The sequence below is a fragment of the Anser cygnoides genome, chromosome 14 (genome assembly GCF_040182565.1).
Source record: "Anser cygnoides isolate HZ-2024a breed goose chromosome 14, Taihu_goose_T2T_genome, whole genome shotgun sequence".
NCBI lineage: Eukaryota > Metazoa > Chordata > Aves > Anseriformes > Anatidae > Anser > Anser cygnoides.
The window spans coordinates 7,984,882-7,995,715 of record NC_089886.1 but is presented as its reverse complement, the minus strand read 5'-3'; the positions used below and the strand labels follow the sequence as shown (position 1 = coordinate 7,995,715).

General features: G+C 42.6%; 1 long non-coding RNA gene across 2 annotated transcripts; it reads right to left on the bottom strand.

The window, feature by feature from the left end:
* Positions 1-411: 411 nt before the first annotated feature.
* LOC136786379 (uncharacterized) lies at positions 412-4,267 on the bottom strand. Of its 2 annotated transcripts, none has more exons than XR_010824901.1 (3): positions 3,925-4,267; positions 3,248-3,610; positions 412-1,055 (listed from the first exon to the last, which is right to left on the bottom strand). It is a non-coding gene; the product is annotated as an uncharacterized lncRNA (long non-coding RNA). The 2 variants fall into 2 exon arrangements; XR_010824900.1 differs by having other exon boundaries at positions 3,248-3,409.
* Between the last annotated feature and the right edge of the window lie 6,567 nt (positions 4,268-10,834).

Here is a 10,834-nt window from a genome sequence, read left to right as displayed (position 1 = left end):
CACGGCTAACAGTTAGTGCAATAAATGCAATTGTCAGGTAGTGTTCAGGCAGGAGGAGGGAGGTGGTGGGAGCTCATCCCACCAACCCAAAGAAGTCAGCAACAGAGTACTGTGTTTGGGCCAGATCTACCTGCCCACAATTGTCCATCAGATCACAAAGGGTCCAGAAAAAAATACATAAAATTTACCTGTGAGGGGTTGAACAAGATAAGAAACAATTTTTTTTTTTTTTTTTTAATCCAAGGGAAGGTTAAGAGATGACCCTGTCATAGCCTGTAAGTAACAACAGCAGGCAGGATAGGTTTTTAATCTGAGGAACAGAGTATAAGTAAATTTCAAAGGCTGTAAATTGAAGCTAGATAAATCCAAACAGGACCCTGGGCAGGTAACAGGAGGGTATGCGTGAGATGTACTCTTGCCTGTGTGCAACACCGTGTGCACTAATCTAAAAAGCCCATAAAAATCTTCCTGCAGTTTAGTTTGATTCCATGCAGTACAGGAAGAGTAAACAGAGAGGAAAAGTATATGGATTGAGTTGACAGAAATTTACTTTCGACTGATTGAAACTGAGGTGACATAAAGCAGATGGAATTTTTTCTCACCACTGCTAGCTTAAGGAAATGAAGTCTTTCATGATGATCCAATTTTTTATTAATTTTCATATAAAGAACACAAAATATTGTGGCTGTGAAAGAGCTGAATATGAAGCAGAAATAAAATATGTACATAAAATGGGATAACTGACAGCTTTAATACATTCTCAATTTATATGTGAATATAGACACAATTCCCCCTTGCATAAACCAAACACCTAGCCACGGGTTATACCATGGGAAGCATAAAATCAAAGCGATGTGCAGCACTTGAGCTGGAGAAATAAAGGTAGAGAGGTGGCAGAGGGCAGGGACCGCCTGCTGGCGTGATGGGATCAGCACCTCCCTCCTTCCCCGTCCGTCTCGGCAGCAGGCATCAGGCTTGCTCAGGAGCTGGCAGGCACAAATCTTTGGTCTTTTTGTGCAGTCTCTAGCACTTTCTTCATCAGCATCTTGGATGCTCTGCTAGAAGCAGAGAAATCATCAAGGTTAAGGAGTTGATTGTAATGGCCAGATGCCACCCCCGTGACAGAAGGCAATTCGGAGGCAAAGCTGGTGCGACCAGAGCGTGGCTGCTTCCTAACAGCTCCCAGCTGCTCGGATGACCCTTGGAGGCTATTTCAAGATTGTTCTAAATTGCACCAGGCTCAAATCAGATCCTGTGTGACTTCAGGCACACTGGTGCCGTAAAGCCTCCATTACCACCCTGTCATGCATGCATTTCACCCAAAGGCTTCGGCATGCTTAAAAAAATAAAGGAGAGAAAGGAAAGGGGGAGAGGGAGGGAAGAAGAACAGCACAGCGCAGAGAGGAGTAGAGGAAGGAGAGAAGAGATTAAAATTTTCTGCACCCACAGCAGCAACCTGTCCGACTCCCAGGATGCCCAGCTGTGCCCAGCACTGCTTTTTTAATTATTGGCATAATCAGGTCGTGCAGCTAGCTGGCACCCTGGCGGTGGAGCTCATGCTCACGCTGGGTTGCTCCTCAGCCAAGGCTTCTTTGGAATTTGTTTAGCTGCACGACACAGTGAAACCTCATTAGGGATAAGACCAGCTCTCCATAAAGGATAAGTTCTGATGAGTGGGTCTTTTCTCTTCTGCTTGAGCTACCGTAAGGGCTTCTTGAATTAATTTAATATAGGCAGCAACAAAAGCCTCTCAGACAGCTCTGCACTCTCCTTCCCCAAATGGCTGTTTATAAGGATTCCACTGCCCTACCCTGTGTTTTTCAACAGAAAAGCTGCAAATATTTCGTGGATGCCACCAAGGCCCGCAGCAGCTCTTTGCTCCTCCCTGATGACTGTCACCGTGCAGCAGCCGGTTGTTGCTGTGCCCCAGGGAGCCGGCACGCTCTGCTAGGGCTGCTTCCCCGCTGGAGAGGCTGGCTGGCTCTTAGTGCTCAGGGAACAAGGCTGTGCTACGTCTAAAGAAAGTATGTCCAAGGGAAGCAGAGTAGGGTTTACCTAGGCTTTTGAGGAACAGCCCAATCTCGAACCTTTCTCAGGCTTCAGCACGTTTTCAGCACTTCCGTCTACATCGTTTCTAGGAATTTTGCACAGCTCTTCAGGAATCCCTCCATCCATAACCTACCTAGGAACTCCCCGTGGCTTCCTAGGAATGTAGCAGTATATTTCAAGGAATCCTTGAGCAAGAAGGTTTGGGGGAATTTCCCTAGTTTTCCAGGAAATCCCCAAGCTAGAGACCTAGGAATTCATATAGTGCTTTCCAACAATTCCTTGGGATAGGATCTGTCTGGGAATTTTCCTGGTGCTTTCTAGGCAATTTCTTGTTACATTTTTTTTTTCCAGTTGCTTTTTTTTTTTTTTGACTTTTTAGGCAATTTTATCTCAGCCTTTCAACTTGTGCTTTCTAGGAGTATTTCTGTTGCATTTTGTGACTGCTTTCTGTGCTTTCTAGGAATTGCCCTGCTCTTTTCTAGGAATTTTTCTGTTTCTTTCTAGGAACTCTTCCTTCTAGGAATTTACTTGCTGTTTTTCATTTATCTATTTATTTATTTTCCATAGGAAACAATTCATATGTTCTTTTCTAGGAATTGTACGGGTGCATTTTAGAAGTTTGCTCACTGCAGTCTGGGCATTTTCTCACTGCTTTCTAAGAATTCACCTGATGCTTTCCAGGCATTTACTGTTGGATTTGTAGGAATTCACACCAAACCTTCCAGGAATTCCCCATTACTTTCTATGAATTCTGCTGCATTCAAGAACTTTATCAGTTGCTCTCCAGGAACTCAGGTAGTGCTTTGAGGGAATTTGCCCTGTGCTTTCTAGAATTTCACTGACTGCTTTTGAGGATGTCACCCACTGCTTTCCGGACATTTTTCTACTACTTTCTAGGAATTTGCTCCATTGCCTCAATTCACTTTTGAGGAAAAAATCCTGTGAGCAACTTTCTGCTCTGCTAACATGTCCTTGCTGTGGTAATGGTGTCCAGAATAACAGCACAGACTATACATGACCAGCTAAAACAGCCCAATGAGACAGGACAATGATGTAAGAGGAAAATAAGGCAACTCGTACCCCTTAACAGAGCAATGATTATAACTTGATTCTGCTATTGCTGTTGCTGCCTGTATAATTTCAAAGTTGACATTTGAGGAGGAATGTGAGTGAGGCCATGGTAACTTTCTCACCGTACCCTGAAGTCAGACAGCAGGCAACTTGTGATCCTTTCCTGACTTCGAGCAATAGCATGGGGATGCTATGCAGCATCCACTGCTCTTCCCATGTGCTCCTGCTTTGAGGGTTTTCCTGAGTCTTCTCCATTGCAGAGGAACTCCCACAGCATGCATGCTGCTTGCTGAAGTGACAAAATAGCAGCAATAGTGCAAACAACAAATTGGCTATATTTTTTCGAGACTTAATCCCATTTCCTCTCTCTGCAATGCCATCCCTGAACACTCTCTTTAAAGTATTACCACAACAGTTTGTAGAGAATGAACCTTTCTCTCCCCATCCTTGGTGGAAAGTTGTATGCGAACAGCTGGATTGCATCTGGGGACTAAGAAAATTTTCTAGTTATGTATTTTTAAAAGTTGATTTTTCCAGTAGAGTAACACTTAAAAGAGTTTTGCAATTAGCATTGCTAATGCTCAAGTGTGGTAACAGCCACGCACGACACAGCCTCTCTGGCACAGCGCTGATGAATTGTTAGGAAGAAGAACTGATTCACTTTGCTAAATTAGACCTGATGCCACAGGCACTATGAATGTTAGCATCCATGTAATTATGCAAAATATTTGTACTTTTATCTACATTAACTATGGTACAAGTGTACAAGATACACAGGCTGTCAGAAAAACACCCACAACTTACCCCAAAGAAAAGTTTCTTATCGCCTCGGTTCTCAGCGTAAAAGAAAGGTGCAGTGACAGGCTCTGCGCTCTGCAAGAGTAAATCTACTTTCCGTAGCATATCATCAAACATAAAATAGAGCAGGGTCCGGGGTTTTCTGCTTATTAATGGGAAGAGCCGGCTTGCTGTGCTGGGAGCAGTGCTCCTTTGGTTGCAGTGTGAACCGTGCAGCCGAGGGGAAGTGGGAGCTCCCTGCCTCCCTGTGAAATAAGACATGAAGGTAACCACAAAGTCTGCACAAGGAGTTGGAAAAATGAAATATGATTGAGAAAAAAGATGTAAGGAGATGTCAGGCACAACTAACAGTCCCTAAGTTCTTTCCTTCAGATCTCATGCTAACAAGATTTTTTTTTTAATTATTTTTATTTTTGAACTAATTGAAAGGAAAAGCATGTGTAGAAGTGATAGTGTACCTGTTCCACTTGTAGCCATATACCTGTGGTGACACTGAACTCATTGCAAGCATGTAGTGCCACTGGAATCATAATTCTCCCTATTTGGGGAAAAACTTAAATCTTAATAGTTTAAATACTAAATCATCCCACATGTTCAGAGCTGCCAAAGGAATCGTAGAAACAAGCCAAAGTATATGCTTTCATTTTCAGCTGTTTAAAGCCTTAATCTGAATTAAATTACATTGGGGGAGAGGGGGTGGGGGTGTTACTACAGAACACTAAAGCTTCAGCACTTGCCAATTTGAAGGTGACTTCTCAAAGAAGAATTTCTTAGGATGGGTTTCAAGGTCAGTCACACTTACTTTTAACCAAAAAGGAGGCTGTTGAAAAAGACTCTGATCAGCAAAACTATTGCTCCTTCACTTTGATTTCATAGTAGAAGACTGTCACTTTTTCCTGCTCATTGTTAACCTGAGAAGCTTCATGTCTATGCTCAGATAGAAATGTGACCTTTGTGTGTTAAAAATTGTTACAGTATCAACTCCATTGATAGAGCAAACACCTTCCTTCAGTAAGCAAAATGGTGGCTGATGTATGCATAGAGCCATCACAGTCTGAACAGCAGAACCCTACAGTCCTGGGAAAGATGCTGTTTGTTCATTAGGCCTGAGAAGTCAATGAAATTTCACCAGTATTAAAACAGTTCTGGAAGTCAATACTAGTCAATACCAATGTCCAGGTAAGGTGCTCTTGCTGGCTGAATTGAGGTTGAAGTCCATGTTTTAAGGACCTCTATGTAGCATGTATCTTCAAATTATTTAACTTTTTTTTTTTTCTTTTTCCTTTTTCTTCTTTCTTCTCAGAAATTTCTTCTCAGAAAGAGTGGTTTGGCATTGGAATGTGTTGCCCAGGGACGTGGTGGAGTCACTGTCCCTGGAGGTGTTTAAGGAAAGGGTAGATGGGGTTCTTAGGGACACGATTTATTAGGCAATATTGATCGTTGGTGGACGGATGGATGAGATAATCTTGGAGGTTTTTCCAGTCTTAACGATTCTATGATTCTATTCTATATCCCAGAGAATTACTGAGAAGGAAGAAATTTGCAGATATCACAGAACAGCAGCTTATTCAGACTGTATATTTACAGCTTTCCCCATCAGGAGTTTGCCTCTTTCAATTAAGAGTCAGAAAACATGAAAAAAGCTTTCTCTGCCTCCTACAAAGATTTGGGTCAGCACAGGAGAAGCAGTGAAAGACAGCTAATGTACATGGGAGGTATTTGATTTGTATTGACTATCATGAGTAGCTTGAGCTCCAATGTGTGATTCAGATGGGAGACTGCCAAACGTCTGTGTCAACATCTCAGTGGCAACAATAAAAAAGAAGGGCGGAGAGACTACCACAGAGAGCAAGCTCTGGAAATAATCCTTCACAGTGTGACTTTGTACATCGTTAGACAAAGAAGGAGCAACTAATTGAAGCATTATTTTCTTAACAGAAACTCAAATTTTGCTCTCAGTTACATGTCAGCAACTACACCAAAGTAATTGGAATAACACCTCCAGCAGAAGAAGTTCAGATACCATGGTGATGAGTGCTAATAGAGAGACTGGTTAGATAAAGCAAGATGCATAGATGACAGATTGGTTCTGATACATACATTTTGAAAGTCAGAAGGATGTTCACCTGTGTTTTTCTTCTGAACCAGACACTGAAAAGGTTAGCTTCATAAGTCTTCTGCTCAGAGAGATGCTCATTTGCGTGAATACTCTTTTCTGTTCTAATGCTTCAAAGATCCAAATTCAGTTTTCTCTGAAGCCAACAGGAATTTTACAAATATAAATTGTGATCTTCGTTATAAAAGTTCATTTATTACAGGAAATTTAGTCAATATACATTTCTACCACATCTGCTATATCACTAGATAGAGTTTTCTATGAAATACTAAAGATGTGTAGGCCGTAAGTTTTCATATTCGACTAATGATACCTGGATGTTAGTTCTGGAACATGGCTAGAAAATCTGCAGGTAAACCTAACCAGCATGCCTCTAAATGTTTCATTACTATGAATATTTGCTGAAGATCTGTTCCCTAGGAACTAACTACAGAGGATGGAAATTGATTTTAAAAATTCCCTTTTATATTTTCCCAGCTAAAATTCAAATAAGAATAACAAAACTGTTCTTGACTTTGATTTTTCTTTTCTCAAAACATCTGGAAGCATCTATTACTAAATTTAAATGACTAAATTTGTGATTAGTCTATGATAGATCAAGCTGATATGAACTTTATTCTCCGAACTTTATTTCAGATCTCTGGAGAGTTAAGTTATTATGTCTTGGAGGGAACTGAGCTGATTTGCCCAGAGCAAAAATCTGACTGGTTTATATGCAGTCAAGGCAACCACTGTAAGCTTGCCAAAATCTAGATAATCCACTCAGAGGTGGCCTTCCACAGTATACACAAAGTATCTGTGTGAATATCTCTAGGCAGCTTAAAGGGGGCTCATTTGGACCTCAAACATTGAGATTTCTTCTCTGGTGTCCTCTGAAAAAAGGCAGCTCAGCTATCTAGGACAACAGTGTCTCACCTCCTCCTCTCCTTCCTACCCTCAGACCTGGTATCTTCCATCCAGTCTTTACTCAGCAAGGAGTACACTGGCTGACGTATCCTCTGATTTAATGAAGTTTTGCATCTTTCACTAACAGATTACTTTACAGAGCAGAGCCTACAAAACTGATGCTGGCAAGAGCATTTGCTTACAACTGCTTGTAAGTCCTGACTGAGTTGTTCAGCCATTAACGTAACACAATGCTAACCTAGCACTGAAAAACAGCAGCGTGTTGAATTGTGATGATCATCAACCAGTTTCACTTAGAAACCTCCACAGGAAATAATGAAATGCTGTTGTTTCATACAGCTGAATAGTGTATCAAAGCTTCATTCAGTGCAGAAGTACCAATGTTCATCCAGAAAATGGAAGTGTAGACCTACACATAAAAGCATGCATGAATTTTTATAAATAACAGCTCAGCTTTATGAGAGTGCTTGCCTTTTCTTTTGTGTGTGTGTGGTGTATAGGCTTAAAGTCTCTCCTTGATGGTTTGCAACTGACAACTAAAATTATATGGTCTGACAGACCTCCTGCTTACAGTGGAAGGTCAACTTCCATGTTATCGGGAATTATGCCTTTTATAATCTTTCTTGGTAAGTATAGGTTTCTTTAGCCTGGTCAGTTAGCACATTGTAGAACAAGTTCCAGCTGGACATTTCATTCAGGAAGCCAATATAAAAGCCTTTTAAATTAGACATGGTGGGAAGCAGATTGTCTCTTTATATACGTCTCAAAGCTCATTCAATGCAAGGCTCCAGCAAAAGATAACTGCTACAGACATCTTCTAGTGATGCCGCATAGGCTTTCTTTTATTTCTTCTCCTCCTCAAATTCTATTCGTCTGTGATTTTGACTGAACCTTTTAAACAAACAGCTTCAGCAGTACATAATGCTCAAGTGTGTTGCAAACTGAAGGGGTTTGTGTTCAACCTTATGAAATGCTGTAAGTGTTCGTTTCTCCTAATATCATAGATACTTGAGTAGAACTAGGAAAGGGTTCAGTATTTGGGTTATTCGAAACTTCTTTGTGTTATTCCAGTATGTGCTAGGGAGTATCTCCTAAGAAATCCCCGAACAGAGCTGTAGACGGAGAGAGTTACTAAATGGCTTATGTGGAATTGGTCTAAGCACTCTGGCCTTGTACATTACCCTCATAGTCAATCTTCCTCAAATTGTTTGTGCTGTATAATTTTATCATAGGATCAAAAATTCACAAATTTGGCCTGAATTCTGTTTTGCAGCTAGAAGCCAGAAGTAATAGCACATTGCTGAATACTAATGGCTTCCCAAGCAAGGAATCTCCTCCAAGTTTATGCTAGCTAATGGATACTCTGATAAACAGAGCAAGAGACATTAGTATAGCCAAGCAAGAAGCTTTAAGGCCTTGAACGGAAATGCTCAATTCGTTTGTCCTGTTAGCTATATGTCAAGTGTTAATTCCACCTTGGATGTAACTCAAATACCTCTAAACTCTTGGGCTAGATCTAGGTGAACTCGCAGACCAGACTCAAAGGCTCAGGGTTAGTGACAGCACAACCAGACATTATTCCTCTATGTTATTCTTTGTGTTTGCTTCATGTCTGGCTAGTGGATGGAAGAATTCTGTTTCCACATTAAATTCATATCACTTGCTTTCCTTTACATCAGTCTACAAACTGATACTGCGGTCATGTTTGGCAATGCTCAGGTACCCAAAATACTTCTCCCTGCTCTCTTCCAGGAGGCACAGCTAAATGGAACAGGTTTGTCCAATTTATACAGCAGATCTGGTGCCAGCTCTGCTGCTTTCAGGTTCGTGTTCCCAGGTGCAGTGTGTGCAGCTGGGGCGTGGGCACTGGTACAGCCCCCAAGCCCTGCCGCAGGAAAGGCAGGCTTTGGCAGATGGACTGGGCAGACAGGTAGGCAGAACTTCAGCTGCTGCGGTTACATTTGTCACCAGATATAAGTCACTATCTTTAGGACTGTTGCATTTAATGTGGGAGACAAATTACAGCAGAAGTTATGAAGCTGTGCATACAACCCATCTTTCTGCTTCTGACTGATCAAATGCTTGTGCATGAAAGATGGGCCAGCCATACAAAATACCAGCTCCCATTACAATGATGACACTGGCTTGTCTTCTAACCCAGTTGTCCTATTCTGACAGCATCTTGACATCTGACAGGCAGCAGCAGATGTCAAGGGCATAGAAGCTTGGCTTCAGTGATCAATAATTAACAGTAGCCACAGCATCTCTTCCAAGGACACAAAACTTGCTCATCTACAAAGATAAAGAACTGGAGGGCTAGACCGCCCAGAACTGCCTGTGGCTCTTTTTATTATAGGATGGAGCTCATATATTCAGCCATCTACCTGGGGCTGATGGAACACATTCCTGAAGACGATGAATACCGCAAGGTGACAGAGAAGTTGAGAGAGAGCTGAATGCCTTGGCCGTGGAGTCCTGATATAGCTGGACTCCCAGCCAGGGATGTGACTGAGGGCTGGGTATCCTTGCACAAGTGGGAAATATTCCTGGTCCCCGGGAGTCTTGGTTCTTGGATCTAGGGGGAGAGCAGACACCTCTGACTCCCACCCTCTGCAGAACTGGCTGTCGAAGTGCCTGCAAGTCAGCTTAGGCTGCATGCAGCTGGCTTTAAATGGAGCATCTGCATAAGGGATGTTTCAATCTGCTTTTAGCCTCTCTCCTTGCACCTAATCAGCCCTCTCATCTTGGGGCAAATCATTGCAGAGAGGTGTCACAGTGTCAGGAGCTTTCTGTGCCAGCTCCCCCTCCCAGCTGAGCCAGAAGTAGCTTCCTGTCTCAGGCAGACTGGGACATCATCCATCCCATTTTCCACAATGACTGTAATCCTAGCAGTGTTTATTCAAGCATAGCCATGCTACAATTAGAGCCAAGGGCTTTAAACATCCAAATGATGCCATTGGCAGAGCTTATGCTCCAAAAAGTGAACTGCCAGCACCTCCTTTATGATTTGTGCAGCCTTTTCCCAACCAATAATTGAAGTGCCTTAGTGTGGTCTTGAAACTAAGTGGGAGAAAAGGCTTTTTCCAGCCTCACCTCTGACTTTCATGTGTTTCCCTAACTCCTTCAGCATACCTGGTCTCTGGGATTTTTAAATAACTAAATGATTGAGGAGGCCTTCTTTTTCTTTTGAAGCTTTTCAACTCTCACTCCAGGCAGAACAATCTCCTAGCTGAATGCTGGTTGAAGTCCTGAACACTGCCTCCAGAGCCAGAAGAGAAACAGCTTGAATTCCTCTGGAAATTCCTCTCCATACAGCATGTCAAAAATCCCTCTCCAAATTTTTCTCCTGCTGATGAACAGAAAACCCATCCTGTTCGTGCTGGCGCAGCGGCAGCCACCCCCAGGAGGGAACTGCTTTGCAGCCTCCAGTGGCTGCTTCAGAAGCATATGCCCTGCTTTAAAATGTGGATGCTTTCACTGAAATCAAACCAAGCCTTGGCACTTCTGGCTCGGTAAATATGATTTCACCACTAATTCTTTCATGACTAAATATCTTTCTGCTTGCGCCTTTTTTCTTTGAAGGGATTTTTGCTCATGCTGCCAGTATCCTGAGGCTTAAACATAAATAATATTCCCTGGAAAATGCATGTTAAAGCTAGTTGTTAGCAATCGAAGGCAGACAGGCCTTTTTTAAATGTCTGTTAGCTGACCTGTTGCTGTATTCAAGACATCGCAGCTCCCAGTCCTCAATAATCAGTGGGGAGGATCAGGGCAGGGCAGGGATGCCCATGCAATGCAGCCCCAGCCCAGAGATGCTGAGAGCCAGGGCTGCTGCTGGGTGTGTGATGATGCTGGGGGAAGCACCCGCCTGCCATTGCCTGCTTTGAGCTGAGC